A 26,367-nucleotide genomic window follows, 5' to 3' on the forward strand; every position below is an offset into this window, starting at 1 on the left:
AAGGCTGCTGATGTCTCCAAAAAAAAAAAAACCCAAACCCTTGAAAGAAGCATTCTATGCCAAGATAATTCTGCTTATATAACACATTATCTGTCTTTCTTTTCTCCTGGATTTTATTACTAAGAGATATTTGCATGAAAACAGGATCTTTGTTGCTTAGGAAATTCATCTGCTACCACTCATGTCCCCATTCTGCTGCGGTCGAGTGACAGCTATTGTGCTCTGCTCTCAGCCCCAGCTATTTATATACTCCCCGGCAGAGCACGCTGGCCCGCGTGTGCGTCCGCCTCCTCGGGAAAAAATATCCCTGGTTTTAAAGGGGAAAAACAAATTCAGTAAAAGCTGCTTCTTGGTCTTCCTTCGATTGAGGGTGTTGCAAGAAGGGAGCAAAGAACGGCTTTAGCTTTGCCTCCATCTTAGAGCTAAATCAACTGTTTTGGCTCAGAGGCAGGTTTGGGCTTTTTTGGGGGGAAAGGAGATATTTTTGGGGAGCAAATAAGCAAGGCTCGTGGGTGTGCAGGAGGGCTCAGGAAAGGAGGATCGTGTGTACGTCCCACCACACCGGGCACTTCTCCATCCCCAACACACCGTAGGTTTTCTAGGGACTCACACCAAAGGTTAAAGCTGGAAATGCTGAGAGAGCAGGAGAGGGTGGCATCAAGTCATTTGAAAGCTGGAAAATGCCTTGCAGTGGAGGAATTAGAGAGCTCAGTCTGCCTAGCTTATCCCAAAGAGGAATGAGGTGTGACTTGGTTAGAGCATATAAGACCTTTCCAAGGGGGAAAAAACACAGGGTGCTAAAGGACTATTTAATCTAGCGGAGAAAGGCATAGCAAGAACAAATAGCTAAAGCTAAACAAATTCAAATAGCAAATAAAGCACACATTTTTTATAGTGATGGCGATTAACCATTGGAACAAACTACCACGAACGCACCGAGACCGGAGGCCAGTCGGGGAGATGCTTTCACCAGACCCAGCTTGCAGGGCACGGGAGGTGTGACGCAAGGGGAGGGATGCTCAGGAGGCCACCAAGGACCTAAGGGCACCTTTAGAAATTTTAAATATCAATGATTTTTCTCCTCAAAGTGGGATTGCTTCCTGCAAGAAACGTCCGTGTTTTAACATGGAAATATGGGGGGGAAAAAACCACAGAAAACTTTCAAATGTAGCAACTTGAAAATGTTTCACGCCTGAAATGCTAATGCAAATGTTAGTATGGGTTATAAAGCCCTGATTTCTTATGCTTCATTCCCTTCCCGGCCAAGCAAACTATATCAGAGCTGTCGATTCAGAATAAGAGGAAAAGTAAGGAAATTAGTCCCGGGGCACGAAGGGCAAGCGAGCCCGGCCGGGGCAGAGCCGCGACGGGAGCGCAGCGCAGGGATGAGAGCAGGGACGTTCAAAAGCAGAGGGAAGCCATCCCAGCCCCGCCAGCGCTTCGCACCTCGGCCGCTACCTGCTTACAGATGTATAAATCATACAGGTCTGGTAGAGGGGATCCTTCCAGCTTGAAGCATTTCAGAGATAAAAGAGCGCTGCAAACCCAGGGACGTCAGTAATGCCACCTTTGATTAAAAATTCACCAGCGTGAGAGCTCCCCTCTATCTTCCTCGGGCTCCCACGTCCCCACGCAGGCAGGGATGCTTCCACCCTCCTGTGCAAAGCGGCTGCTCCGAGCCCAGCTCCTGCGGTTTTTTGCCTGGGTTTATTCTGCAGGGGTTGGAGATGTGTTTTTAATTCTTGGTGGTGTGATCAGGCCCTGGCTGCTGCTCTTCTCGCTGGCTTGGGGAGAAGGGGAAGCCTCATCAAGAAAACTCATTTTGGTCTGCACTGGTATCAAGTCAAAGGGGTCAGTGAGTCGGGGCTTACCCATTCACGTCCCACCTCAGCTATTCTACAAACGTAAAAAGAAAGTAATTAGTTTCTTTAATGGATCAGATTTTCACAAAAAAAGGTGGGAGGGGAGGAGGCCATGTACAGATCAGCAGGTTGGAGAACTTTAATTGCTTTTTATTCATTTAAGCTTCGAGGACACGATGACATGCTCTGTTATAATACCACAGCCCCGACTGGATGAAGCCTGCTCCTGGCTTACCAAAATACTGAATTAACAAGACAAAAGCTATTTATTTCTTTATCTGCTGTTTGAAAAGTCTATGTCCACATCCCTCTGCCTTGGAAGGTGGAGATCCCCAGCCTGTCTGCTGAGGAGGGCAAAGAGCTCCACCGCGGAGGTCCCCGGGGACCTCCAGCCCCTTCACAAACCCATCCCCTCCACCAGCATCCCCTGGGCTTTGTCGGGCGGCTGCTGGGAGCCAGTGAGGCCGAGGAAGGAGCCGGCGAGGCTGAGGAAGGAGCTGGCGAGGCCACCTGCATCTCCCAGCTTCTGTTCCTTTCCTAAGCACCTCTGGGCTTTCTTTTTTTTTTTTTTTTTTAACGAGTCCACTCATCTCTGCTGGGAAAAGCTTCCTTTCAATTCTCCTCTCGTTAGCTGCTCTTTAATGTTTCATATTCCTGCCTGGGATCCAGGGCTTAGCATTGCTTCTGAAAAGCTGCTCTTGCTCCCCTCCCACAGACCCTGGGATCAGGAGAGAAGCATCATTAGAGTAAACCTGGGATAAAAATACAAAAATCTGATATCTATGGGAGATTTTCTAGCTTTTCCTACTTAGGAAGCCCTTGCAGAAACCATCAGAACCCCTCTTCTCCTGCATTCACCTCCCCGTACCACGGGGAGCAGCTTCAGGACCAGGGTTGCAGATGCTCATGGTGTCAGATGGGTCCTGGCTGCATCCAAGACACAGAAACAAACCCAGCCCTGAGCCATGCGGGATGCGGAGCAAGGAGAGGAGGCTGTTAGAGCAGGAATCAGCCTCCCCCCTGGCCTCTCTTCCCCCCTAAACCCCAATGAATTTGGTCTTAAAGCTGTAAGACTTTTTATAACAATTATAAACTGTGATTTGCGTTTTCTTTTCCTCCTGGTTTAGGAGACGCAGGTCATATTTCTAGCTTTTAATGGGAATCACGAGGGCTGGAAACTTATTGTTATTTTTTACGATGATTATTATTATTATTATTTAATGAAAGCTGAGATTCTCACACAATAGCATAACTCCAGGCACTAGGGCTTTACGGAAAACACCGGAGAGGCCGGGAGGGCAGATGACAGAGCGGCACACACGCGTGCGCAGCATCTCAGGTCTGGTACCCGCTCGGGCAGCGCTGCCCGCCTGCCAGCCCTCTGCCCCAGCAGCCCGCGGGAGGGTTTGCCCTGGAGCCGTGCCCAAGCCCCACGGCAAGGTGGTGCACAGCGCTTCGTGCCTCCCTCCAGCGCTCGCATCCATCTTCTTTATGCCTTTTGGGATGTTACACTAATTGTGATGGATGCTCTCTTTGTGCTTACACAGGGAGGCAGATGATGAAGCCTTAATGTAAGGTAATATGTCTATTAAAGATTTAAAATAACGCGTGCTGCTGGTGATTCCTCACTTTTACAGCAGCTCAGCTTATCGGCAGCGAGGGGAGCAGCTCCCTGCTCCGGGGTGAGCTGGGGATGAGGGTGGGATGGAGAGGGATAAAGGCTCATGGCACTCAGCCCATCGATAGAAACATGCCTGCATTTGCAGCAAGCCCCCAGCACTTTCTTGTTTTATAGACGCTCGCCTTCAATTTGAGGCTATCTCATCCTCTCCTTACCCTGCCCACTGCCTCAGCTTACCCTTCTGTAAAACAAGGCCAGTGCTCCCTTCCTTCACAAAATTATTTCTGCTCCCTGTAGGTGCCATGCTGTAGAAAAGCTAATTACAGCTAATTTTCTAACGCGGGGGCTGGGAACAGCTCCAGCGCCGATCGCACGCAGCACCGCAGGGCCGGAGCGCAGGTTGTGTCTGTGTCGGGGGCAGAGAGAAAATCATTTTCTTTGCAGCAGATACATCCAGAAATTATTAAAAGGAGATATACATGAATGCATATCATTATATTTATACTGTCACTTCTCCAGCTGTGGCTATGTTCCTTTAATGTATATATATATAAAATACATATAATGTATGTATATTGGAAAGTTTACTCCAAAATGATCCAGTTTAAAGACTTTTATTTAGGAACTAAAACGAAGAGTTAAAATGTCTCTATTTCTCCCTCTTCTTCCAAAAGCTTTTATGACAATGCTTTGAATTAAAAAAAAAAAAAAAAATCCCTCCAGGCTTCTAATTGTGCAAGTAAATCTCATAGAAACATACGACTTATTTCTAAATGCTATTAAATTTAAAAGCTAATATTACAGCTAGCAGACTCGACAATTTATACAGTAGTTTGGGAGCACTGAGCTGTCCCTTTCCGTTACTGCGGCCAATACCCACGAATACTTTCATGGAAGGATTTTACCTTTAACAGAAGAGGCAATTAAGGATCTGCACTGGGTATGGGATGCCCATCCCCGGCATCCTCACTCCATGCCCTTTTCTGTTTGCTTGGAGGGTGTTTTCCGTCCCTTTTCGGACAGGCTGAGCCCCAGGAGACCCCAACCCACCATGCCGGGCACCAGCCCACCCTGTCCCAGCCCGACATTTGCAAGCCGAGCTCTATAAAAACAGCTATAATCCCCTAGAAACAGGACTCTGCCGGGCACTAATTCCCCTGCTCACTGCACCAACCCCGTGCAGATCTGCTCTCTCGATGGCACGGAGGGGAAAGGCTGCATGACTGCGGCATCACGCTATGTGCTGGGAAGTAAAATTCTCTTTTTGAAGCTTGTTTTTGCCTGGGAGCATGCCAGCACTTGGCTCTGCAGGAGCCGCATAGCCCCTGCCCCGGGCAGGGCAGCCATGCAGACAGTATTCACACACACAACGCATTATATAGGAATTTATCAGGCCCTTGCTTCCCCTCCAAAAACCCCACCGACATGCCCAGTTGCGCAGCCAGGCTTTTATTTTCAGACTTTGCTTTGAGCTCCGCAGTACGGCATGCAGCAAGTTGCGGCACTGCAAAAGGACAGTCGTGGGCTGTGTCTGAGCATCCCTTTCCCTGCGGCCCTGGCCTCGACGGCTGGGATCTCCCTCTCCCTCCTATCCAAGCTGGCAGATGCACAGAAGTGGCTGCAATAATTAGAGTCTCCAGGGTTCAGGGCCTCTTTTGATTGCAGCCGAGTGGCTGCAAGTGGGTGCCGTGGGTGATGCAAAGCTGGCTGCTATTTGCCCTCTCTGCTACAGCTGCCAAAGGAGGGTTCAAACGGGTGTTAGTAGAGACCATGGGGTTGGAAATCCATCTACCTCCTCTCGCACCGACTCTCAGGCGTTATGAATCTGTGCTAAATTAGCACCTGTGACATTCATCGACTCATCGGCTTTCAAGCCAAGAGGGAACATCAGCACCCACGGGCTGACCTCCTCCAGACCACAGAGCCTTCAATCTCATCTGCTGCCCCAGAATTGAGCTTAATAGGGTGCGTTTGGCAAAAGCAACCTTTCCAGGGAGCTTGATGTGGAGAAAACCTCCTGCTTCCCGGGGAGTTTGAGCCAATTCATCACCCTCCCTGCAATAAACACCTTGAATGGACCTAACTTCTCATGTGAATGTGGCAGGCTGTGTCTGCCGGCCATGGCTGCTAAAAGCTTTATATCTCATTGCCAGCGGGCTTTGTCAGGCCACGGCCAGGTCTCGACACCTCCGTCAGGGGAAGGGAGAAGGAAAAGAAAGCTCCGGGCACGCAGAGCCGTCTGCAGGCACCCTGCGAGCTCAGCAGGGACCCGGCTGCGGGAGAGCATCTGTATCACGAATGCAATGTGCTTCCCATCGCCTTGCCTTGAGCAAGTTTGAAAAAGTCACACAATCTCACTGAGTGAGCTTTTTTTTTTCCTACTAACCAAAAAAAAAAAAACCCAGCAAAAGCAACAGACATCTGCAGATTCACCCAAACACATAAAATGCAGCCACAGGAAAAGAGAAATACAGAAAGCAAATGAAAAAGTAAAACGACAGCACCTTTCCTTCTTTTTGGTGCTTCCACTTAGAGCAATCCGGAGGGAAAAAGGAAATCCAGAGCGCAATCGATGGGGAGGAAGGGCCCGGTGTTAAAGGCAGGGAGAGGGGAGTCTGGCAGCGGAGGGGACCTGGCTCTTTGCTGGCACAAAGCAGGCTGCGGGGACAAAAATCGGTGGAGGTACGCTGCTTTATATCGGCTGAGACACTCACCTCTGCACAGAATAAGAGCTCTTGATGCTGCGGTGGGTTTCAAGCCCAACCTTATTGCAACCAATAAGTAGCTACAGGCACGAATGGGTTTATACTGCTGAGCTTTTTGCACGTCCCACCTGCAAGCATTCCCTGCGGAGCGTGGATGGGGGGCATGGATATACACTGGATACACGGATAAACACTGGATATACAGCCGAGAGCGTGCGGTGGCCCCGGTGATGCTGAACCCTCTGCCACGGTGGCCAGGGTCCCGCTGGGTGGGAGGGTGGGCAGCAGAGCAGTCGTCGCCCGCCCCGCTCTCCCCTAAGCGTGACAAACGCAGACCTTGTTTCTACTCACTTTCCTCAAATAAACTTTTTATTTCCTATGCAAACATAATAAAGACAACATAATGACTTCCTGGAACATTCGCATTTTAATAAAAATTATAGAGGGGAAGAGATATGATGTGGCACCTGAAATTGAAACCCAGCTATTTCTTCCATCTTTATCATCAAAAAAAAAGTAATATTTTGACATTTAGAGAGAGCTGCAGCGTTGTGATTTTTTTAAAATGTATTTTATCTTTCCCTGTATGATATTAGGCAAGCTCTTCTCCATTTTCTAATTTCATTAACTGGCACCGAGAATAAACCCCTTTATTTCCCCCTGAATCCACCCACTCAACATTTTTTTCCATTCTACAGAGATCTACATGTAAGACATTTTTCAAGCATGATTGCTCCAAGAAAAATTACAGGGGAGACAAGTGCACAGGCAGCCGAGCGCCTGAGCGGAGCCGCGGGGAGCAAGAGGCCTCCTGCGTGCACGGGGCGAGGGGCGGCTGGGTCTCACGGGGGTCTTTCACCCTCCCAAGGCAGCAAGGGGAAAAAAAAAAAAAATCTCATAAGAAAACAATTCCAGTGGGAAAAGCCTTGGCTGGAAGGGAAAACCGTGCGACTCCATGCTGGGAACTGATGGGGCAGGGGGAGCAAAACACCATGAGGATGAGCGAAGGGTGGGGGACCGGAGGAAGGGGAGAAGCAGGTTTCCCCCCGGCGATGGGCGCAGAGAAACCTGCCCTCCCTCTGCAGAGCGCTGCTCCTGCCAGCCCTGGTAGGAAATCTCTTTTAAAGACCCTGAAGTTTAAGAAGCTCTGTGATATACGACAAGGTCTGAGAGATCTTTGTCTCCTCTCGCTTGTTTGTGTTTAAGGGAAAAGTTGCAGTTCTTGGTGATGACAGGTTTTATTTCTAAACTTAGAAATACCGGGGATGTCAAGGCTGCTTTTCCTGCAGGAGCCCTTGGAAGCCTCAGATGTATGGATCGCTGCCTTGAACTTTAATTAGGGGGGGAAAGAGCCGAAGCTTTCAGAGATGCGCTTTCATCCAGGGGATCTTCAACTCCAGAGCTGAATGGGTGCTAATAAAAACAAGTGTAAAACAAACCCCATTGTCGGTGCTCACGGTCTCCAATGCAATTCATCTGTATGATCCTTTCACGACAGCCATCCCTGCAGGGCTCACAGCATCCCCTCCCCACATCATCCAAACCTGCTGGGAGGGTCTTTGTTTTTACATAAAATAATTCTTTTCATGCACTTTACAAGAGAAATATAAAGGAGAGATGTTCACTGGTACCCAAAGGCATAGCAGAAATACCTGTGCTGGCTATGACCAGGGAGGATTTGCTGATTGAGGTGGACCCAGGGGAGTTATCTGGGATGTTTAATGCTTCACATCACACGCTGGCATAGGGCCTGTGCTGTCCTGTGATGTCCTTCACCCAGGCTACATCCTCACGGTCCCTCTGACACGCCAAAGCCAAGCTTGAGCTGGGGAAGCCAAACTGCCTGAACTGCGGAATCAAAGCTCCTAAGGGATGGGGGCCATATCCAGATTGCACTTTCCAGGGGCAAGGACCCAGTAGCGTCCACCAGGACACTCCAGTGTCCCCAGAGCACTCCACAGACACATTTATTGAAAAAAGGGGCAGCGGCTGAAAATCCGCCTGCAGCTCCTCTGCTCAGCACCGGGAACTGGGGACCGCAGGCAGGAGTAAAAGGTATTTGCAACCAAAGGCAGAAGTAGGCAGAGCTGAGCAGAGAAACCCCGCTCCGACTCCCTGGATCTGCATTATACCCACTATGCTCACAGCTCTGCAGCCAAAAAAAGACATCAGGGAATTAGAAAGACTAGTGATCTTGGAGAAGGAACGAGAATGATTAATGCTGTAAAAGGACAGGGGTATGATATGGTGAAGTAATAAAAGAAATACAGATGAAATAAAATCCTCCCTTGAAGTCTCATTCATCCAGATCTAAAAAGGTGGAACCTTGCCACCTAAATCAGGGTTTCCTTGGCCAGAAAAGCAGGTAGATAAATAGACAGATAAGGTGCCTGCTCTGTCTCCTTCCCTTCATTCCTTTCCCTGGGTCCCACAAAGGCTGATCACCGCAGAGTTAGGGACTGTGTGCCAGCTCTGCAGATGTTCCCCGATATCCATCACCCCAAACGCAGCACTAAATAACAGGCACGGGCCCACGAGAAGCTAAATTTCTGCGGATCGGTGTCTGGGAGGCATCGCACCTACCGGCTGGTGGCTCCGGCTGCCGGGAGGGCTGAGCTCCTCCTGCAGTCCTTATCTTCATGAGCCCTGGGCTTTGGCTGACAGGCTGAGGACCGGGATAAGGGGACAATCCGAGGGGCAGATCCACAGGGCAGCTTCGTGCTATGCCGTGCCTAAGGAGCCCTGGCAGGCTGGGGACAGAACAGGTCTCCATTCTAGAGGAAATACTGATATTTCACATTATTGTCTGGCTCCATGTTGAAACAAGGGAGAGCGGTGATATTTCGCAGAAAATGGATGCTCCGGAAGGTGGGGTGATGGAAACCCAAAGTGCTCATTCCCTGGGAAATGCTGGTGTTTCCTTCCCACCCCTATTCACAACAAACTGGGATTTTCCAAGGCAGTATTTGGAAATCCCGCTTTGCTTCCGGGCTTTTTTCAGAAAGCAAAAAAAGATTCCCTTCCGATGACATAGCAATATTAAATATAAACAGTCAATCCATTATCAAATCTATATTTCTCTATAAGATAGGAGCTGAAAGAGAAAGAATTGTAGCAATAAAGCTGAAACAAAACATTTTTAGTTTTCTATTACTGCTGGCCCCAGGCTTTGAGCCTTTGAATCTTTGCTGGCCAGGATGGATTGCCTCTTGTCTTGGACGTGAGCTGGGAAACCAGCTCCTCCACCTCTGAAGGAGGACAGCAGCCCCATTTATGTGTTGGATGTCCCAGGAGGGCCCTCGGCGGGCAGGGTTGTTCGTGGTTGGATCCGGAGGGGACGAGCTTTCCCCCCCATGGTGAGGAGTCAAGTAATGCATGAGTGCAGGTGGCAGCAGCGTTGCGCCCTGGGATCCCCATCGATCGCTCGCTCTGCCTTCCGATGCTATGCACGGCCACGCCGGCATGCGGGTTGAAATCAATAAGACAAGATTCTTCTATTAAAGCAAACATAAAAACCTACATTGCGGGGGGGAGGTTTACAGCCAGGGAAAGCAGGGGAGCAGCAGCGTGGTAGCACAGAGAGCTGGGCTGTGCGCCTGCCTCCTCGGAGGCTCTCGCTGTGCATCCCAAGATGGCACAAAAAAAAATAAACTGTGCCGGCGTGGTCTGCCAGAGACCTTCTTGGGAACCCGAATTCACCACCCTTTTGGCTCACAGCTTGCCCGTGACGTTCCACCAGAAAGCCCTGCAGTGCCCCTGGCCCATGCCAGATTTTAACCTGTATTTTCAGCATTAATGGGCCGGCACAGCAGCTCAGCGCATGCATTGGCTCCTGTGGGAAAGGGATTGGTATTTGAAAGCCAGGACATGCTGCTGCAGTCACCAGCTTGCATCTGCACAAGCCCGCTTGTGCAGACAAGAGTGGGGGCTTTTGCTGCCAGTCATCCCCTGCCATAGCGTTACCAGCCAGAGCATCCCCCCGTGCCTCAGTTTCCCCGGGGAGTTGCATAGCAGAGGCTATAGCAGAGTTTGCATCCACTGAAACGAATCTTGGACTGGTGTCTCTTCCCAGCAAATCACCAACTTTTTGCCACTTCACTCTTGGCGACAAACCTATTTTCCCCGATTTGCAAAGCCAAGATGGGTTCTGCTGGCTGCACCCTCCCAGAGGGGAGCATGGGCGGGCAGAGACCGGGGCTGGGCTGTCCCCATGAGCTCTGTCCGTTTGTGTCGGTGATTGGGTGATTTATTGCCACTATTTGTGTGGCCATGGAAGACAAATGGAGTTAATAAAGCCACCCGTCCCTGCCAGAGACATTTATTATAAAGCTGGTGCAATTCTTTCCTTTCCATCCCTGTCCTGGATTCAGCTTGGGCTGAGAGAAAGCGCCCAGGAGGCACCTGGAGCATCTCACCCCAAACCTCCTCCCGGCTCCTCGCAGCCCTTTCGGCATGGGGATCCCATGGGAGACGGACACGAGGCACAGGTTGCTCCCAGAGATGCAGCGCTAACAGCCACGTCTGCAGAAAGCCTTGGAGGAAAGGCAAAGAAGCGCATTACCCTCTTTGGCTTGTTCTCAGGGAGCTTTTTCTTACTTCATGAGGCTTTGACTAAAGTTTCGGGAAGGCAGGGGGAAATCCGACAGCAACTCAGCATCCCTCTGCCCGGGCTCAACCCGCTTGGGGCATCCGAGGCCGTTGCTGCAGCTTTCCCGGGATGGAGATCCAACAAAAGCAGCCACATACCTCACAACAGCCTCCGATAGGGATCTTAATAATTCTATTGCCACTAATCCTCACAAATTAGTAAATACAGCTTCATCCTATTTGGAGATATTTCGCTACCCAGGGGTTTCTAATAAGCTGATAGAAAGAGCCAAAGTAGCTTGGCTAACCATGCTTCCGAACAGCAGCATCAGGTAGTGTGTCTAATAAGCCTTTCCTGGTCCAAAGGGAGCCTCTGATCAATCCATATCAGGCAATTCCCTGTGTTACTTTCCATTTACCTCTTCGATAATCCCCTCCAGCAGTTAATCAGTGCTTTGCATTCAAAGTCACTTAAGTACCATCGGATTTTCCTAATGTTGTTGGCATGTTAATATTTAATAGCCCTTGCACTGCACCTCCTTGGAGCCAACGGACCTAGGATTTTGCTCAACAAGAGCTTTTGTTTCAGAGCAAAGCTGACAAGTCCCTGGGGGTAGATCCTGGGGGAAATGGGAATACGGACCCAACCGGCAGCTGAGCGCTCGCTGACCTGCCTGCCAACCACCCCAGCGGTCCCCCTGCTTTGAACGAACACCCTGAGCACTCCCCAAACACGGAGCAGCAGCACAGCAATTCAACTCCAGCACCTCCATCTTCCCTTCCAGCAGGACAGGGTGAAATAGTCTCAGAAAAGCAAGAATTTGGTGGATTTGGGGGTATGTCCTTCTGATTCCCACATTTCGGCATCATCCGATTCCCACATTTCGGCATCATCTGTGCCTTCCCCCTTGCCAGGTGTCCCCAGCCCTTCCCAGCCAAGGCTGGGCCCACAGAAATGGGGAAGACGTTTATGGCAGGAAATCCATTATCCAGCTGTAATGAGAACTCTTATTAAATATGAATTGTGAGATAATGAACATTTTAATTTTATGTATCCCCCTCTTTCTATTTCTCCCCCCGCTTCTTTTTAAATAAATATTTAAGCATCTTTCAAACTGTGTTAGAAGTGCGGAGACGAGCAGGTTGATTTAATCTCCCATTCCCCCGCTCTTTGCCAAACAGGAAATCTCTCATCTGCCTCTTTCACAAATCTTTGCCAAGGGAAGGAGGGGGGATTAGAGCATGCGAGGCGCCCGTCCATCGCTTCCCTCCTTTCTCATATTCTTTTGGAAGTCCTTCAAGGAATGCTATGAAGATGTGATTCATGGGTTTTAATTACTCTTCTCCCCTTTCTTATTAACTCCTTGGGACCTGAACCCAACGGAGACGCCCTCGATCCCTTTTGCAACAGCATTTCCTTGCACAAGATGCCCCTCACTCACTCCCATCAGCAGATTTCCCTGGGGATAAGACCACCAGCTGCTTCCCTGCAAGCCTGCTCCCAGAAAGGCAAAATCCCCTTGGTCTCTCCCCATCTTGCCTTTGTTTGGGTCCATTTAACCCTGAACTGGCACAGAGGCCCTGGGAGCATGAAGAAATTAAATCTCTTCACAACAGTCCCATTGCAAAGCTGTTGGGCTCCCAGCTCAGCGCTGCACCACTGCCAAACCCCAATGAGTCCCCTGGACCCAGGCAGGCACCACGTCCTCAAGGGGATGGATCAATAGCGAGATGGTAGATGCCTGGCCTGGCTCCTGGAGCAAACGATGTCCTGGCTTCCCACCCCCAGCACCTTTCTGCAGCAGAGAGGAAGGAGCAGCATGGTCGGCGCTGATGGAAGGATGAAGCCTACCCTGGAAAGGAGCCCCAGCTAAAGCCGTCTGCAGGATGGCCCCAAAGGGAGCAAATCTCAGTGCTCAGCATCATGCCTGGAGAGGTCAGGGTCCAGGAAGGGATGATGCACCAAAGGAGAATGATTTATGTTTAATCCTTGCAGCAGGAAAAAAAGAATCAACAGTAACAGTGAGTTCCTCGTGAGAAAAAAAAAAAAAAAAAAAAAAGCCTGGAGATCTGCACAGAATAAACAGCACCAGAAAACCTAAATAATAACCATGCAGCTTGAAAAGAACTGCTGGAAAGCCCTAACTCAGCAAGGCCCTTAAGCCTTTGAGTGGTCAGCGGTAGCCAACCGGACTCCTCATCTGCTGAAAGCTCCTCTTCAGTGTCAGCCTGCTGCCAACCCAGGCTGAAAGCAGCACACCTAAGGATGCGAACGCAATCTTCCACACGATTTCCTTGGCTTCAGGAAACCTTCCAGGGAATTGTTACCCATTTTCCCTCCAATTCAGCAAAATGCTTTCGGTTTTTTAATTTTACACTTTGTGCTCAAAACCTTCGGCGAAGCCAGAAAAAGGTCAGCAGATGAGGAGAGGGTTGACACAAGGCATTCTGGTCCGCTTTATAGCTTCCTGTGGCCCCCCAAAATGCAAACGCTGATAGTCTTGACCTGCCCAACTCTGCCCATGACTGGAGGTATCGCAGCCGCTCGAGCCTGGCCGCAGTAATTGATCCCATAAAGCATCCGCCACAGCACTCGCGCTAATATATTGTTCTCCTGCTGCCCTCCCAGCTCACGCTGATTCTCAAGCAGAGAATGGACGTAATTTCCCCAACAGAAAGCTGCACACATGAATGTTTCTCTGCAGGGCACAGCTGAGATATATTGAAGTCAGGTTTGGGGGACGTGTTTAAGCCGAGAAGCACGGTTGCTGCACGGGGCAGCATCGTTTCATGCAACAACACGAGCAGGGAGTGAAGCCTGCCCTTAGCAGGGCTCTTAATCTGGGATTCGGCTCCCTTTGTGGTGGGGCAAAGGGGAAAAGGAGAAACACCTTTATTTTTGCTAGACTTGCGGGTAAGGCAACATCACCCAAGCTCATCACCTTACTGCAATCTTGCAAACTGGCATCCATCCGCCGAGCCTCGGCGACTGCCCGCACACGCGGAGGGGACAGTCATTGCAGAGAAAAGCGTTTTACTTTGCAAGTAGTTCAAGTTAATAGCACAGAAATGATGAGATTTCCTGGCTCAAGCCTGCAAGCTGCAGCAACTTGATTGCATTCAGTTTTGTGTCCGTATCTTTACATCATTTTGGTTTCTCCTCTTATTTAAGAAAAATATTATTACGTTTAATATAAGTTCTTTCTTCCTTTCAGTTTATGCTGATGAGTTCCCATTCAGTTCCTGTGGGTGCTTTTACCAAAACGAAAATTACAATATCAAAATAAAAATCAGCTAATGCGGTAGAATAAATGACCCAGAGAGCATCAAAGAAAACGTACCAAGAGTGAATAATAAACCATCATAATTCCTCAATTCTATCTGTCCATCCATCTAACTATCTATTAGACAGGAGAAATCTCAATTAGCCGTTAGAAGGATATTTATGATTATTTTACGGGCATTGCAGTGCTCTTCCCATTCCCAAAAGCTCTCGTGACACCTCTCCGACCCAAGGACGGGGAAGCAAACACAGCAGATTAAAAGATTGCCCAAGAAATGAGACGTACGCCTGCTGCTGCACTGGGGGGGCAGCCCCCGGCCCCCCAAATCCCCTGGGAGGGACGCGGCTCATTCCCACCAGGACCATTCCCATGCATCAATGGGGACCGAATAGAAGGAAGCTCCCAATTGACCCATTAACTCCAGTGTATGTGATTACCCCCTGAACAACCGAACGGACTGACCTCCCTGCTCCAGCTCTCAATGTTCAGAACGATCGACAATCCCAATTAGCTGTAATTAAGAAGGATTATAACGAACCTACCGCATGCATTTTTACACGCGCCTATTAAAAGCCCCAAATTTTTATTTACAGTCCCTATGTACACGTTTGCGTGCACGAGGAAGGAACACAAAGGAAAAGGCTTCTTTTTGTCATTATTTGTGTCAAGGCCGTACATCAGGGCTTTCTGTCTGCAGCTGATTATAGACGTCGAACTGAATTCGAACTGGAGACAGAAAGAGAAATTAAGCAAAAAAATAAAATTGCAGAGGCTGTAATCCCCACTGAACAGCCTCGCTGGGATCGCTGCATAATGAATCCGGCTTGTGCTGCCATTACTCGCCTTTTGTTTACCTAACAGTTTGACAATGCATATTTATGCAAATTGGAGCCCGGCTGCTTTTTTGCTGTTCATTAATTAGCATCTCATTCTGGACGTGTAAACCAGGCTTGGAGAATTTGTCTAATTTGATCAACAGTTTGATTCCTCTCTCCCCCACCTTCCTTCCGCCGTTCTCGGCTCTTTGACAAGGTTTTTGGATTGAATGTAAACTGCCTTGTGCAACACAGACCTCATGGGGCTCCCATGCTTGGAAGGAGGGAAAGAGGGATGCTGAGAAAGAAAAAGAAAAAGAAAAGCAAGTTTTAGGAAGAGGCAAGCAGCAGCGTTGCACCAAACCTGCATAAATCTGGTTTTCCCTTCCAGTTTCTTACTGCAGCAGTGCTGTTGAGAGGACTCTCCCCAGAAAGCCTCGCGGAGCAGGACTAGAGCCCGTTCTGGTGAATGAAGGGGTTTTTCAGCCCAGCAAATGAAGAATGAGGGTGGAAATGGTCCCATCCCCGTGCCGGCATGGTGCCAGCTGAGCCGCCACGTGTCCAGCAGTCATGGGGCTGGGATCCGGGCACGGGATGCTCCTCCAGGCAAAGGCTGGTGGGGGGACCCATGAGCACGTATCCCTCTCCCCTCCCTCTCCTGATGAGGATTTCTCCCCGTTGTCACAGCAGGAAGAGAATAAATCTTTAAAGGATGGGCAGAAACGTCGATCTGCTCCAAGAGGCTGTTACAGCTCAATAGATGCCGCTGGGAGGTGGTGTGTTGTGCCACCACCTCTGCGGTGCTGTGCCCACAAGGAACGATCAATCGGCCCAGGGTAACGCCAGCCCCTTATTGATAAGGAACCATCCCGTCGCTCATGCGAGCCTGCAAAGGGCCTTTTACTTAAACTGCATGGAAAAAAAGCAAGACTTTCTTGCTCACCCTGAGATGCACCAGGACATAAATAACTCCAGCTAACAGGCAGGTTTATGGGGCAAATTTCTGGAGGAGATGTATAAACGACCAGCAAGCAAACAGGCAAGCAACCTCGCTGATGTTATGCTGCCAAAAAAGATGTTTCTTAAATGCCCCATCAGCACCAAGTGACAACCACGTTGGGACACGGCCACGTCTTAAAGCCGAGGTGAGCTTTAGCCGGGAGCGTGGCAGAGCAGAGGCAGCTCCACCCTGGGCTCCCAGTTGCGTTTCCCTTCTCCCAGTGCTTTTATCTGTCCTCCGCTTCCCGCAAGGGCAATTTCTTTTGCTCGATTTACACATTTGTTTACAAATACATAATGACTGGGGGGGGGAACCCACCACCCGCAGAACAACGGCGCCTATTTCTAACCGCTGGCCTCTTCCAGTGTTTCCTCTGCAATTTCTGCACACACACAGCCACGCAAAATGGGCCTAAACACTGCAATTTTCCAACCATTTTCATCCAAATTGTCAGCAATTTCCCAACGGCCCCGGCACCAAATTGCAAGTGAATGCTCGGTAATACTGTGCGGCTGCACAGGCATCCGTGGGCAGGGGAGGGAGGGGAGGGCGAGCGGGATGCGACGGCAGCAGCTGGACACAAACCCTTCAGAAATGGGCCATTAGGTTATTACCGGCCACAGCTCGGGCATCAAGTCGTCAGGGTGAAAAGACGAGCCCATTTTCGTGATGCATTTCAGACACGACACCGCAAATCTTCCTGGGTGGCTGGGAAAGGGGGCTTTTTGCATGATATTCATGGCTCCAGGATGCCAAAATAGAAATGGGTCCCAATATAAATCGGGGCACTTGCTCGGCTCCTGCTATGATTGCGAAGTTGCTTTAGTACAGCTCACTTAACTACCAATTTTGCCTTAGCAGGGGTGGGCTCTGCCCCAGGCTGGGCACCTCTGGGGAGCCCAGCGATACCCAGAGAGGCAGATCAAGGGGTGCCTGTTGCAGACCTGCAAGGACAGTGCTTAATTCCACCATTTTCAGGACATGACTTTTTCTTGGGTGCTGATAGGGGTACTTCAAGGTGTGATCCTGCAGGAAAACACAGACATTGGGAAGCAGACACATTTGGGAAGGAGAAGGAAGGCTTTCCCGAAGCACTGCTCATCTCCCCACAGCCCAGGTGCCTGCTTTTGGACACCTGCAGAGATCTAGAGCAGAACATCTCTGCTCCGTGCCAGCCTGGAGCTGCAATTCATGGATCACACACCAGACCGTGCCACCGTCCCCGTGCCGCTACAGCCCCGTCCTTTCTCTGCCTTGATATTGCAATGGGAAGCCAGGGTCCGGTTTGCACAGTGCCCCAGGTTTTATCACTCAAACGCTGTTAGTCCCCATCCTTCTCCCATCACGTCTGCCTCCTTCTTCTCACATGTATTTTATATTCTCTGCACCGCCCAGCGAGATAAGCCTGTTAGATATTTATATGTTTATCACAGATGGCCTTGGTTTCAAAAGCTAACCACGCTGCAGTCAGAAGGAATGTATTAATAATTATATAGCACAACGTGATAATTATTTCCAAAGCAGTCTGAAGAAAGTCTTTTGTCTCTCCTCTTCTGATTAGGCAGTTCTTTCACCAGCGACCGGGAAAGTCAACAAGTGTCAAGTATGGTGGTTAATTCCTGAGCCGATAGCATTTATTAAAATTGCTAATGAATCTAATAATTAAACACATAAATATACGTTACCTCAGGTATTAAATCTAATTATTGGGCCAGCAAAAATCAATTTTTGTGCATATGCATAATAATGCACGGGCAAAGTTAATTAGAAATGTCCAGATCAATATTTGAATAATTCTTAACTAGTGGAATCCCTGTCTGAAGAGCGGGTCTAGACGCTGTGAATAAGTTATATTTCAGAAATGAATGCCTTCTCCTAATGGAGTTTATCCTAGTAAATTAATAATACTCCAGTAAATCTGCAAAATAAATGACAAACCTGTTTGCCTGTACATTGCCCTTAGGGAAATCATTAATATCCTTTGTCAGCAACCTCCGAGGTCAGAGCCGAAGCTCTGCTCCAGCTCGCAGCCAGCTCCCGAGCGGCCTCGCTCCGCGGGGAGGCACTCGGAGACGAGGGAGAGAGCAGAGATGGAGCACGCAGGGCTCTGCCCCTCGATCCCTGCTCCTCGGCACGGTGGGCAGCGTTTCGGCTGAATCCCACCTTTCCCAGGAGCCCAAGCCCCCGCCAGCGCTGCCCCATTCCCCCGGGCTCCTGCAGCCCAGGAAAAGCTCATCCCCACCTCCGGCAAAATCCACCAGCAGTAGAGCCCCACTTGTCTTAGAAATATGGCCTTGATTATGGTCCAAGAGCTGTGCTGATATAAATCAGTGAAGCGGTGCTGATTGATGCTATCTCAGATCCCAGTCCAAACAACATTCAATTCGGTAGCACTGACTCTCATGGAGCTCTCCCAGTCCGAGAAGAAAACCTCAGCTATTTTTTAAAGGTAGCTCCTTTGCTTTGCAAAGAGCAGGAAGGATCCAGAGCCTCATCCCAATGCTTGGGGAGGGCTCGGGGGCGGCAGAGCCAGGAAGACCTGGCAGCACTGGGGGGATTTTATCACCCCCCTCCCATCCCTGATGGAAATGCAGCATCCATCCATGCATCCCCTCCGCTGCCTCCTCCTGCCAGCGCAGAGGTGGTTAAAGAGGAGAGGGAAAGAGAAAAAAGAGCACAAATGCTTTGTTTTGCCTGGAGATGCTGCTGCACGGCTTGTTTTAACACGGTGCTAACAGGAGTCTCCACCTTTTCCCTCGCCATCGCCCTGGCACGCTCTCCCCTTGATTATTCATCTCGGCTGAAGGGAGATAAAACAGATGTAATATGGCGCAGAACTCCAACACACATCTTAAATCATCTTGTCTCGACGTGGCTCCTTGGCACGCACGCGAGCGATGCTCGGCGAGAACCTGGCTGAACTGTTTCAGTGCACATGAGTGATTTGATTGCTGGGTTTCTCCACCGTGCTTCTGGCACGGGCAGAGACGATGAAGGGAAAGTTATTCAGTCATGGGTGAAATCATTATGGGTAAATCTCTGCTCTGAATTACACTGGGGTAAATCCATTGAAGGGTAACTCAATTGAGATCAATGGCCCAAATTTTTGCTTTCCTTTACTCCAAAGAAAGGCCTGTGTAATATTATTGAAGTCACAAGTAATACTCCTGATTTACACAGCTGACAGGCAAATCTGATCCACCCTGTTTCCAATCTTTTGCACGATGTATTTTGTAAAACCAGTACTTCAGCGAGATTATTTCACATGAAATCATTTGCCATCTCCCCTAGCCGCAGTGTTTAAACCCCACTGTAGCCCAGTTTTGTAACCCTGGCTCTCCTAAGTAAGCAAAAGGAGAACCCGCTAAGCGCACGCTGGGCGGTTTGTTGGGGCATCACTCGAGCCCCAGCTGCAACATGAGCATCCCTGCGCTGAAACGCCCGGCCGCGATGGCAAAGGGGATCACAGGGAGCCTGTCCCCTTGCATTGTAACCTTATAAGCTTTATAACCTTGGTGAAAAAAGAGCTGTGGAAGGACTGTCAAAGGAAAAGATAGTCTCTGCTTTCCCCAAGAGACAGCCACCCACAGCATTGCTTTCATAGCCGTGCAAAAAAAAAAAAAAAAAAGAGTGCCTAGCCCCAAACTCCCACATCGCAGCAATATTGCATACATGGAGAAGATGGGCAAAGGTGCAGAGGGAAAACAGAAGCAGGGATGAAATGAGATGCCAGAGGCCACGGAGCTGTGGGCCATCGGGTCCCAAGGAAAAGCACAAAGTGATGGGTCCAGCAAGCTCCTGGGCACTGCTCGGCCCCGGCTTCGCCAAGGACGTGAGAGCAGGTGGGAGCCTGGGCCGGCTGCAAACAGCATCACCCCAGGGTTAAGGTTCATCTCCTGGAGCACTTTTCCCTTTAATCGATACTTGTCAGCCACTTTACAGCGACTGAAGCCTGGCCGTGCTCAGGAAGAAGGAGGAAGGAAGGTGGAGTTGAGATACTGCTAATTTTATAAAGCCCATGGAGAAGGGTGGTGGTTCCCTGGAGCCCTCCTGGACTGCAAAATTGAGAGATCTGTTTGGAGTGCTAAACAACCTGGGAACAGCCCATTGAGCAAAGCCACCAGAAAACGGGAGTAATCCAGGACCACTTTTTCTGAAGTGGTTTTTATGTACTAATCAAAGGCAGAGGCACAGCTGCTATGGCTCCGTGTAATTACAGACACAGGGAACAGGTAATTCAGGAGAAAATTGGAAACCCAAAGGATATTCCTGTTGTCAAGTGGGCATCAGGAAACAGGAGCCTCTGGGTAAAAGCAGTTCTTGGAAAGGGCTTCGGCACGAGCTGCCGGGGAGGCGGGCAAGGCTAGTCCTGAATCAGAAGCTCAGTTGCCCATTTTGGTGACGGTTCATTTATAAATGATTTATAAAGGCAAATCACCGCTTCACGGACATCCCAAGCCTGTTGGAGACGTGATGACGAGTGTGCGTGGCACATAGCTAGGACAGAAGTCGTTACGTCTCAGTCTACAGTGGCAAAGAAAAAAAAAAACCCTAGAGACAGTAAAGCAGCAGTTTATTGAGCAGTTGGGTTCTCTAGCAATTAATTCTCCATTTATTAAAAATCTATTTGTCATTTATTTACCCTCCATGTGCTATTTATAAATCTGTTCTTAATAAAGTGCAACTAGGTCTTAATAGAGTTGCACCGCGATGGAGAGGATCCCGAGCATATCGCCATCAGCGATCTGCTCAGGTCTTACAGATCTTTTCCATCTCTTTGTACGACAGTTTCCCTGTCTCTATTTGTTTCTGTCTCTCTTTCACTCTCCTGGGATAACACCATCTTTCAATCTACTCTGACACATTCGTTTCCTGAGGGCAATTTAAACTGAGAATGATTCCCTGATTGCTCACTTTTCCTCCTCCTCTCTTATTCTGCAGGGGTTTTTTTTGAAGGATCATAAAATAACATGTTTAGAAATAATTGCATGATAGGGATGTTTTCTTGCCATGTGAGCATTGCTCATTTCCTCTCCAGACAGTATATTCTCAGCACATTTTCGGGGACGGTTTCCCCCGATGGCGATAGCAGGCTGGGCAGGGCTTTGGCGTGGAGCGGCTGACGAGAGCTGCGTCGGGCCATGGAGGAGCGATGCGGTTACTGCTCTGTATCCAAAGGAAAGGTCCCACAGCCCAGCCAGGGCAGGATGGGCAGGGATAGAGATTTGGGATCAGATTTGAGCCAGTGTTAGGCTCCAAGCATCCCAAGTCCTAAAGGATTTCCCGGCAGGAGCTGGGGCAGGCAGCTCTGCCCACGCTGGCCTCCAGCCCAGGTACCATCTGCGGGCGGCCAGACCCAGCACACTCCCAAATTAAACAGGATTTCTGGAGGTGGCGGAGACACCAACCTCTCCCGGGCTGGCAGACCCTGCTCACTTCACCACAACATCAATTCTACTCAAGAGCTCAGGAGTGTTGCTATTTAGTTGTAAATTTATATGTATTAGATTATATATTGCAAGTGCAAATAAATTCCATGTATTACCCAAAAGCCATTTGATTTAGTCTTCAATAACGAGCAGGTGTACTTTAAAGTGATACATACCGTGAGAAACAAGAATTATGAACAGGTCTGTGGTTTTCCCGTTTCCTTTTTTTTTTTTTTTTAACCTTTTACAGGCCACCCAGATGCCATAATCTCCTAATACATATTCCCCCTGACACAGCCATCATCTAACTCATTATGGCCTCCACAGCGCATGAATTATGTGGATAAGGTTCACGTAACTATGAAGATATTTATGGCAGGCCATACTGTTTCTTAGGAAAATATTGATTTGTTAACAACTGAATGACTGTAGAGCTATTAAATCAGACCAGTCTATCGTACACCCCGACGTTAACAAAAGAACGGGTTTATTTTTTACATTTCTTTATCTATTTTATTTGTAAACCGCCGAGGGGCGAGTGGAAGAGCACGCGCACGAAGAAGCGCTCTGTTGCTCCTGGAGCTGTATCTGCAAAGCCTGAGCCCAGCCCTCTCTGCTGCCTAAACAGCCATGCGGGGACTGATTATTTTTGTTCCGTTAATCTGCCATAGATCAGCAGTGACTGTCCCCAGTCGGACAGGAACGGTGTCACTGGGAAAGGTGGAGGCAGAGTCACACAATCTCAGTCATTAGAGCATCTCTGATTTACACGGCAGCAGGGCTGATCCTTTCCCTCCCCTTGCTGCAGCCCACAGGCAATAACCTTGCGGAGGGCAATGCCATTATCCCGGATTTATGCAGCTATAACGGAGGGAAGAATCTGTCCCGCTTGGGATTTTTTTGGAGGTGGGGAGAGACGAGGGATCACAGCACCGTCTCAGGACTTTTGAACTGCTAAAATAGGGTTTGCAGTTCATTATTCTGGTGCTAAGGCCTCAGATAAAAGTGCAGGCAGCCATGTATTTTTTTTTTCTTTTAAAGAAATACAACTTTCTTCTTTTATTGATTGCTTGCTTTTCATTTTATATCCTTTCCCCTTGCCTGAAATGAGAAAAATGAGTTCCCGCCACAGGCTCTAAACTTTATACTCCCTCACTATCTTCTCCCTTATCTAATGCCAAGCCAGCAAGCACAGGCGAGAGCACACTGGGTAGCGCCGCAGATTATGCCATAAAATCTGGAGATAAGGGCAGGGACCAGCCTGGGGGGACGGGGAGGTACCTGCCTCCCTCCTCCCTCCCTCCCCTTCAAAGTGAGACTTTCAATCAAACCCTTAGCGCTGTGAATTTCTTTCCTTAAAATTTGATAACAAGGACCATGTTTTCCTTTGGAGATTGGGCTGTAATAACACTGGAGGGATGAAGGGTGGGGGGAAGCACACCCAGGGTTTGGGAAGAGTAACGGCATCACGATTGATGCCGGTCCACAGGACTGCTTTGCATGACTATTTCTTGGCTGGCCAGTATAATCCAGCCGAGCGATCATAAATGTCTCCAGGAGAAATCACAGTCTGCTTATTGATCTCTATTTGTTGTTCTTCTCAAATATAATTGCTCGACTTGATTAAGGCTTTTCATGCCTAAGTGTGCCAGGAGAGGAAGGCAATCAGCATCCAAAGCATCGGGCACTAATGCCATCAGGTGCTCCGCTCCCTTGGGAAACGCAGTGTTTGGGGCTGGGAGAGAAAGTCCTCAGCAGAAGGGCACAGAGTGGGATTAGCTCAGCCCTGGTATTTACCTCTCAGTACTCAGTATTAGAGATAACAGCTGATGTGCTAAACACGGGCCTGATCCTGCAAGTCCTTTTTCACCCAGGTAATCCTTGCTCACAGGTTGCTACTTGCAGAGACGTGGTGGGAACCATGGGCATGGAGGGGGCAAGAGGAATTATTCCTCCTTGGGCAGGGACTGTTGCAGCATCGCCAGAGCAGGGCCGGGCTCGCAGGGTGCTGTATAAATCCAGAGGATACAGGCAGTCCTTGCTCACCTGCTGGATGTGGGATGCTGGACTGCGTGGATTTACACAGATTGATTTAGGATAACGTTTCTCATGACTGTCTGCTGGTGGGCTCATCCCCACGGGTACCCGCACAAGGCTCAATGCCCGAACCAGAGCCGGCTCTGCCGTGGCTCGAGGTGCCGTGGCTGCACGCTTGAGGCAGCACATCCACAGCCTCGCTGACTTTGAGCCTATCAAGCTAATTAAAATCCTTCATCTCAGCATGGATGCTACTTAAGAAATGTCAAAGGCAGCAGGCCCAGCCCCTAAGAAAGCAGGAAAGCAATTAAAAGGGGAAAGAGCAGTCAGGCTAAATAGCAACAAGATGCAGGAGTTTGAACCACGCAGGAGTTTTTCAATGGCACCAAAATCCAAAGCCAATTGCAGGTGACATGGAGAGGGGGAGTCTAAAGAAGAAACAGCCAAAGGCATGAAAACGATTAGTGACAAATGTGCCTGGGAGGGGAAAAAAAGGATTTGGTGTATCTACTGGCCTGCCAGAGAATAAAGGGAGCAGCTGAGAACAGACTTGAAATGAGGAGAGAAAAAAAATTCTGCACAGCCCCCTGCTTGTCCCTGACACCCAAGGCTGTCATCTTTGACGTGGGAAACTCGTTGCCGGAGGGAAGCGTGGGAGAGCAGAGTTCACAAAGGGATAGGTGTACATATGTATGTGCATACACATGCATGATCTCACTATCTGTTGCATTTGAAAAAATGTGTTTCCTTTATTCTTGTAAAAGCTTTGATATATAAAGCAACTCATTACATCAGCTGGAGAAGCAGCTCTCCCCAGGGCAGACCTCTCCATATCTGCCCTTGGGGTTCTTCATGCCTTCCCCCGACCTGACCCTCCCGTGCACGGTGCAAGGCCCTGCCAGGGCAGGATACAACCCCGGGGCAGCAGCCGGGGAGCCCAGGCCCCAGCACGTTCCCAAAAACCGCTGCTGGCTGCGCCGGAGCTGGTGGGGCTACGGCGCAGTTTAGCATTGCCATCTAGCGGGGTCCCCGCCAGCCCAGCTGCTTCTCCATCCCCCTCATTGCCTATGATTATTTAGTGATGCCTCAGAAATCCCATGCATCATATCGAACCCACCCTCTGCACTCTTTCTATCACATCCCCTATAGCCTGAGAAAGGAGGGGTTTGCTGGAATAGGAACAGATCCAGCAACGCCTCTGCTACGTCTCCTCTCCGGCAGTGCAGCCCTGGGGTGCTCTGGGGAAATGCTGTCCCTCGTCACAGCCATAAAAGTTGGAAGCAGAGAGTTGGAAGCAATCCCTCAGATGGTTTTTGTTCTCTCCATCTCTACAGTCTTCACAAATCATTTCCTACGCAAATATCTCCCTGCTCGCCTCTCCTTTCAATTAAGGAGATGGCAAAGGTCAAGCTTTGCCCCCAGCTGGCAAGCTGGCAGCGATGGATCGGCACAGCGTAGCTGCCCCCCGCCGGGGAGAGCTGACAGACACCTTTGGTTTGCACGAAAAAAGTCAGCACTGAGTTAAACTCCAGGCAGCGAGACGCAAACTTCCTTCCCGAGGGCACCGAGGGCTTGTTTCAAAGGGTGCCTTCAGTCGGCAAGCAGTTTGCACTGGGATGACAAAGCCCCTATGTGCAAGGACCAGATCCTTTTACAGCCAAGGAGCCGAGGTTCAGAGCAAGGGGGGTGACTTGTCCAAGGGCACAAGAGACACGGCCACATCTTGCAACCCAGTGCCCCGGTCCAAAACCGCTCGCACCCACCAAACACCCACAGCAGATGCCCCGGTGCATCCAGCGTCCCCGTGGGATGCAGGGCTGAGACGCCGCCTCCTCAAACCCCAGTGCCTGGGTCTGATTATAACTGGGTCAGTTATTATATCCCCCCAACTTGTAATTCTGTGTAGATAAACAGCATTTTTTCACAGAGGTGGTAAAAGCCAAGCACAGCCTGGACAGGCACCGGGCACCCGAGGAAACTGCTTGTGATGGCCAATAAATGTTTTAGCAAACAGCAAGCTCAGGAAGAAAGGCAGCGCATGGTGCGGGAGAGCTCTCCGATTGCCATCCAGCTCTCTCTAAATGATTCATGTCCCTCCCTGCCTATTCCAGGAAGACCCAATTACCAACATTTTCTTCTAACCATTGAGATATTTGAAACTTTTTGTTGTTCAGGTGCTGGAAGGAGCAGAAGAGCAAGTTGCTTTTGCACATCACTCAGTGCCCCATGCGCTCAGGGGCCAGATTCGCTGCTACGTGTGTGGACCAGCTGGGAGAGGGCAGAGCTGAGGCTCTGGGGGTACCAGACCCCCCCGGGCCAGGTTTGGATCAGGGCAAGGGGTGGCAAATCCCTGTCCCAAAACACCTATGCCAGAGCCAGACCCAAAGCAGCTGTAATACAACAGCGAAGTCAGCAGCATTCAGAATTGAAGTTTTCCAAACGTGCATTTAATTTGGAATTAATGGGATGATTTTTTCCCCCCTGCATTAATTGAAAGGAAAAAAAATGATTATTAAACACAGATTCTCTGAGCTTTGACAACTAGGTAGTAAATAGCCATCCAGCACATGGCTGCTAATTCCCAATAAATATGTTTCTTTCAATAACCAGCTGGTTTTAATTTAACAAACAAATAGCTGTCTGGTAAAATCTGAATTAATTGAGTGTTTGGAGACCTTAATGGAAAATAGCAGTTGTGTCTCAGCCCCCACCTCTGGCCTGTGCAACCTCCCCATCCCGGTGCAGCGGGAATGGGGAGCTGGGTGCTGGTAGGGAAAAGCAAAACTGCGTGGGTGCCCCCGAGCCCATCCCTCCCCATCCTTCCTCACAGCCGCACGTGTGCGATGACCACTGCAAGAGAGCACTTTTTGGGTGCTCCCAAAAACCCAATTGCTCACACCATTTCACCTCTTGCCCTCATTTCTGGCTGCTCCATACATTGGGCAATAATACTAATAAGTTAACACTTTATTTGCACAGCATCTTCCCTGCTTGAGATGCCACACAACAGTGTTAACAGGAAAGGAA

This window comes from Platalea leucorodia (assembly GCF_965183815.1).
Source record: "Platalea leucorodia genome assembly, chromosome: Z".
Classification (NCBI taxonomy): Eukaryota; Metazoa; Chordata; class Aves; order Pelecaniformes; family Threskiornithidae; genus Platalea; species Platalea leucorodia.